Below are 5943 nucleotides of genomic sequence, written 5' to 3'. Positions count from 1 at the left end.
AAGATTAAATGATGGCTGAGTATGTGGACTTGCCTAAAGGACCCGACACATGACCCTTCCTGGAAATATGATGAATTGTAGTTGAAAAGTTGACTGAGAACATAGCTTGTTTGTTTTCAATGAGGTTTATGCTTTATATTTCAATATTATCATGAATTGTTACTTTTTCATGAGAAGGTATATGATAAAGGTTATATGATAAAATTTATGTGATAAAAACTTTATGTTTAAATTCCTTGCTGTTATAATAATATGCATGATGCTTCTATGTCCGTATTTTGTTTTTATCAACACCTCTCTCTCTAAGCATGTGGGCATGTTTTTTGATTTAAAGAATAGATACAGAGCTGGATAATAGATCGATATGAAGATCATGAGCTTCCCCATAATGAAATCGCCGGTAGTCGCGAATATCTCCTTCTTCCCTAATCCAAGATTGGAGAAAGAAGATCTAAGAGGGACCTATGGAGAATGTAGTCAGAAATCCATAATAGAGTCCGACCACAATGACCGAATTAATTATCCTCATCGAGAAACTTAGACTACTAAATAAAAAAGATTTGAAAATCATGTCATGGGTCTCCTTTTTTTATTTCTTCAGAGTTTTCTATATGCACAATTTCTCGATGTTTCGATGAGAATTTCTTGACTTTCCATATATTGAAAGAGATAGACTATAAATGACATCTCTTATGTCAACACTAGTAGAAAAGGGGGCATTTGTCCCGGTTCGTAAGGGCCTTTACTCCCGGTTCATGAACCGGGACTAATGGGTCGTTACTAATACCTCCCCCCTTTAGTCCCGGTTCTAACACGAACCGGGACAGATGGTCCTCCACATGGTCGGTGCGCCGAGCCTAGGCTGGGGGGGCCTTTGGTTCTGGTTGATGGCACCAACCGGGACCAAAAGGCAGCCATGCGTCAGCATTCCAGTGACTGGGTTTTTTTAAAGGGGGGGGTTAGGGGTTTTGGGGGGTTAATTTAGGTGTTTCATATATTGTGTTAGCTAGCTAATTAAAAGACAGAAGTGTCCTCTCGTATGTCCGTGCTTGGTCGACGCTACGTACTATACATAGAGAGGCCCTCGACACGCTAGCTAGTAAGAAAATGAAGGGAACCATTAAGTACAGAAGTTCGTCATGCATACCGAGAGAAGTGATCGATCGACCTCTCCTTCTCCGAGAGATTGGTCGAACAACAAGTTTTCGTATTATCTATCCGACGCTACTGGCTACATACATATACAATATGTAAGATCTCTTAATTACAATCCCCTAGCAATTGAAATCAACTTCCACATCGTATTCTCTGGCTTTATTGATGACGTGGTCAAGAAAGAATCCCGCCAATTCCTCTTGAATTGCTTTCATGCGATCTTGTTCTAGGAGTTCATTACGCATCTGCCACGTCTAATTTGAAGAAGGGGGGTAATTAATACATATATATGAATGAAACTCAACAGAAATGATGGTGTAATAAAATAAAATTGTGAACATTATTGCTTATGCACTTCATATTGTCTTTTAGAGTAGCCCCGCTTATTTTTCAAAGTCGCGTTGTAGATGAACTCGCACACGTAGTATCCACAGAAAGCATTCCCTTGTTCCTCCCACAAGCACTTTACGAGAAATAGAGGTCAATCAAAATGATAATGAAGCATTATAAATGGCATTGATGAAAGTACAGCAATAGAATCAACAGGAGATGCGCGCAACTAGCTAGCCAGTAGTACTTACTTTCGGGTATGTATATCGCAGCTCCTTCGGCAGTCCCGAAGCTTCTGCGATGAACTGTTCCAAACCCTGCAAGACAAAGAAAATAATTATTATTACATGAGATATCAGGAAAGGAACTAAAAGTTGCCGATATGGTGCGATAATGATCGATTGAACTTACTTGTTGAGTAATTCAGTCATGTCCGCATAGGTTTCGGGATCTTTTCGTCTCGAATCTAAGACGGTTACTAGTCCCCGCTCAAGCTTAATCTCTAGAAGAACATAGTGGAAGCTGCGCATGCATGCATAACTCATCAATTACATTACTATAACCTCATGCGAGTAACAAGGGAAACCGAATATGCACACGACAGTAACACTCACTTGAAGTTGTAAGGAAAGAGTATGGTATCTTTGTTTTGATTTTTGATCAACGATTGTAGCAAATTGGCCTCGGCCTCTTCGGCGTGCTTTTTAACGTGAATATCATCTATGATATTTGTGTTAATGAACCCAATATCATATATTTCTTGTTTTCTGCACTCGATGATCTTCAATCTACATAATATATTGAGGATAATTAATTATAAATACATGCAATGAAAGTGCCGAGCTATATATAGAGACTTAATTACAGAAATAGTACTTACAGGCAGTAGCAAAAGACCGTTAATTTATCGAGGGCCTTTTGATTGAAGAACGCGAAGAACTCCTCAAATGGAACACACAACCGATCAGTTCCAATGAGGTCGTGCTCCTCTTTAATGTTCAGATACAAACTATTCGTCCCCCCAGAATCTCTGCAGGTTTTCATGTACCAATTATGGAATCTTTGCATCATCATTGTTAGAGATTTTTCATCTTTGACAAGAGGCTTCCCGTACTCGAATCTGTGTTCGTCCACCTCCATGAAATCAGGAAGTTGATCATCAGGCAGGTAATCTGATAGATTGCCATAACCGGCCACCATCCCCGGAGCATTAGCGATGATGTTGCCGCTAGACACATTGAGCGGGGGGCACGATTGGTTTGCTTGTTCGCCGAGCTGGTCAAAAAATTTCGCAGCTGCTCCTTCTCTTGACCTTTGATGTCTGACAGTACTTCCTGACCGCTCCGCTTGGAGATATGTCTATTCAGTAATGCGCTCATAGTTGGTTCTTGGCGGAGACTTTACCGGTTTCCTCAAGGCATCGAGAGTGCAGTTTGCTTTCACCGGATCTACCTTCTCCTCCGGAGGTGGATGTCTCTTTGCTTTCACCCCTTCAAAGAAGTCCTTCACGTGGGTCTACAAGATCGTCGCGTTTTCCTCCTCGGTCCTCTTGTACGATAACTTCTCTAGAGGCTTGAGAGGTGGTCCGTATCTGTCTTGCCTCCTGCCTCTGGCTGTACTGCTAGACGCCGGAGCAGACGGAGCGGCTGCAATGTCTATCTTCTTTCATGCTTGCTTACGCGGCGGAGGAGAAGGACTATGACGCGTTGGAGCAGCTGGGGCGGCGGCGGGTCTCTTCCGCCCTTGCTGGCGAGGCGGAGAAGGAGGAGGCTGCTGGCTGCTGGGCGCGCCGGCGCAGGCGGAGAAGGAGGCGGAGTGCCGCCACGCGCCCGAGAAGGAGGCCCAGTGCCCTGATCGTCACTCGCCGGAGGAGGAGGCGGTGGAGGAGGCGGAGTGCCCTGACTCGCCGGAGGAGGAGGAGGAGGCGGAGGCGTCCAGTTCGGAAGGTTGATGAGCTCCTTCCACCATAGGAATGGAGTCTTCAGAGCAGAACCCAGCCTACTCTCCCCTTCACCGGTAGGGTGGTCAAGCAGGAGGTCCTCAAATCCCTCCGTTATTTCATCCACCATCACCCTAGCATATCCTTCTGGAATCGGCCGATAGTGAAAAGTTGCGCCAGGTTCAGTAGGATAAACAGAGCCAACAGCCGCCTTGACCTTCAAATTCATCCATCGCGTCATAATATGGCAATTTTGAGACTCCGTGATAGCATCCACGGGATAGCTGGTAGGAGCCGTCAAGACATGCTCCGGCTGAAGTAGCTCGGTGGAAGCCACGCTGCTTCTCCGCTGAGATGGCGGGGTAGCTTCGGGGGAAGCTTCGGCAGGTCGTTTGCTACGATCTGCTTCTCGTTCCTCTAGCCCCATTACCCTTTCGTGCAGCGCCTGCAGTTGGCCCTGCTCCAGTTTCTTCCTCCTCTCGTGGGTTTTGTAACCCCCAGCGTCCGGAAAACCAACCTTCCACAGAATGGAGCCTGGCGTGCCTCGTGTCCGTCCAGGGTGCTCAGGATTCTCGAGGGCCATTGTGAGCTCGTCCTTCTCCCTGTCTGGAACGAACGTCCCTTGCCGCGCTGCATTGATATAGTGCCAAAGCCTCTTGACTGGTATTTTCAGTTGCTTGTCCGTCCAACGGCACTTCCCTGATACAGGGTCCAAGGTTCCGCCAGCCCCGAAGAACCAAGTCCGGCAAATGTCTGGCCAGTTCATTGTCTCTGGTTCGATCCCTTTATCAAGCAGATCATTCTCAGCCTTGGACCACTTAGGCCGGGCTTTGAGGTAGTCACCTGACCCCGTGCGATGGTGAAACTGCTTCTTCGCAGCATTTTGCTTGCTTGTCGCCGACATCTTCTTACTCTTTTCCGATGTCTTGTGGGCCACAAATGCGGGCCAGTGACCTTTGATCTTCTCATATTTGCCGATGAATTCTGGTGTCTCTTCTTTGTCGACAAACTTGTTCAGCTCTTTCCTCCACCTCCTGAATAGGGTTGCCATCTTCTTAAGAGCACAAGACTAGATTAATTGCTCTTTAACTGGCTTCTCCAGATCCTCCTATGGCGGTAGGGTGAAATTTGCCTTCAGCTGAGTCCAAAGATCATCTTTCTGCATATCATTGACATAAGACACCTTAGGGTCTTCCTCCTTAGGCTTATACCATTGCTGGATGCTAATCGGGATCTTGTCCCTAACAAGAACCCCACACTGAGCAGAAAATTTGTTCTTTGTCCGGATGGGTTCAATCGGTTCGCCGCCGGGCGCGATTGCTGTGATCTCAAACTTTTCATTCGAGCTCAACTTTTTCTTCGGGCCTCGTCTCCTTACCGAAGTTGTGCTCGATCCGGAGGGCTAGAAAAAGGAAGAAAGACGAGAGTTAATTAATATGTGTACATATACCAAAACAATGAATGCATCAATTAACTAGTCAGCACGGGCTTAACTAATGTGTACATATACCTGGCCGGACTCGGTTCGGTCACCGGAGCAGTCAGCACGGTCTCCTTCTTGTACCTCCATTGGGTCACCGGAGCCATCATAAACATAACCCTCTTCTTGTACCGGCATTAATGGGCCGGAGTCATCATGAACATAGCCCTCTTCTTCACCCAGTCCTTCCTGACCATCGGTGTCGTTGAGAAATGACGCAACAACATCACTTCCTTGTGCGATTATCACCCCCAACATCTCTTCTGTTGCTTCGTCTCGGGAGTGCTCCATAGTTTCTGCAAATATTTACAACATGTCAATTGTTATTCAAACATGGTATAGATGGATATATATTAGTGGCAAACGTAGAACTAGCTAGCTAATCACAATAAGGAATCATGTTAGTGGCCTCGACGTTGCTTCTCTAGGGTTTGGGGTGGCCTAGACAACACTTCAAGGATTTGGGGTGGCCTCGACACAACGCTTCAAGGGTTTGGGGTGGCCTCGACGACAATGCTCTTTTAACTTGGTAAATTTGGGTGGCCTCGAGAGAGTTTGTCGGGTAGGGGCACGGCGGGAGGGGGTAGGAGACCAACATCGTTTTTTTCTCTAGGGTTTGGGTGTCCTCGACAGTTTTGGTCGAGCGAGAGGGCCGAGGGGGGTGCTGCCGTGGTATAAGTTATCACGGTCGAGAGGGGGTATACATATCGACCGCCCCTCATGTCGAAGTTATCCGTGAGGGGGTTATATTGACAACGACGCGACATACATATACATGGGAAAATAATGTTATCGAGGAGGGGGTATCGGTACCCCCCCCCCCCGCTCGTGTTGAAGTTTCTTCTTCCTCCTCTATTCCTTTCTTCTTCTCCTCCTCTTCTTTTTCTTCTTCTCCCTCGTGTTGAAGTTATCGGGAGGGGTATATCGACGACGACAGAGGAGAAGATCAAAGAAAAAAAAAGAAGAAAAAAAACAGGAGAAGAAGAAATGAATAGAGGAGAAGAAGAAAAAATAGAAAATATTCTATTTTTTCTCCTTC

The sequence above is a fragment of the Triticum aestivum genome, chromosome 7B, assembly GCF_018294505.1.
Source record: "Triticum aestivum cultivar Chinese Spring chromosome 7B, IWGSC CS RefSeq v2.1, whole genome shotgun sequence".
In the NCBI taxonomy this organism is placed as follows: Eukaryota; Viridiplantae; Streptophyta; class Magnoliopsida; order Poales; family Poaceae; genus Triticum; species Triticum aestivum.
This window is presented reverse-complemented; position numbering follows the sequence as displayed.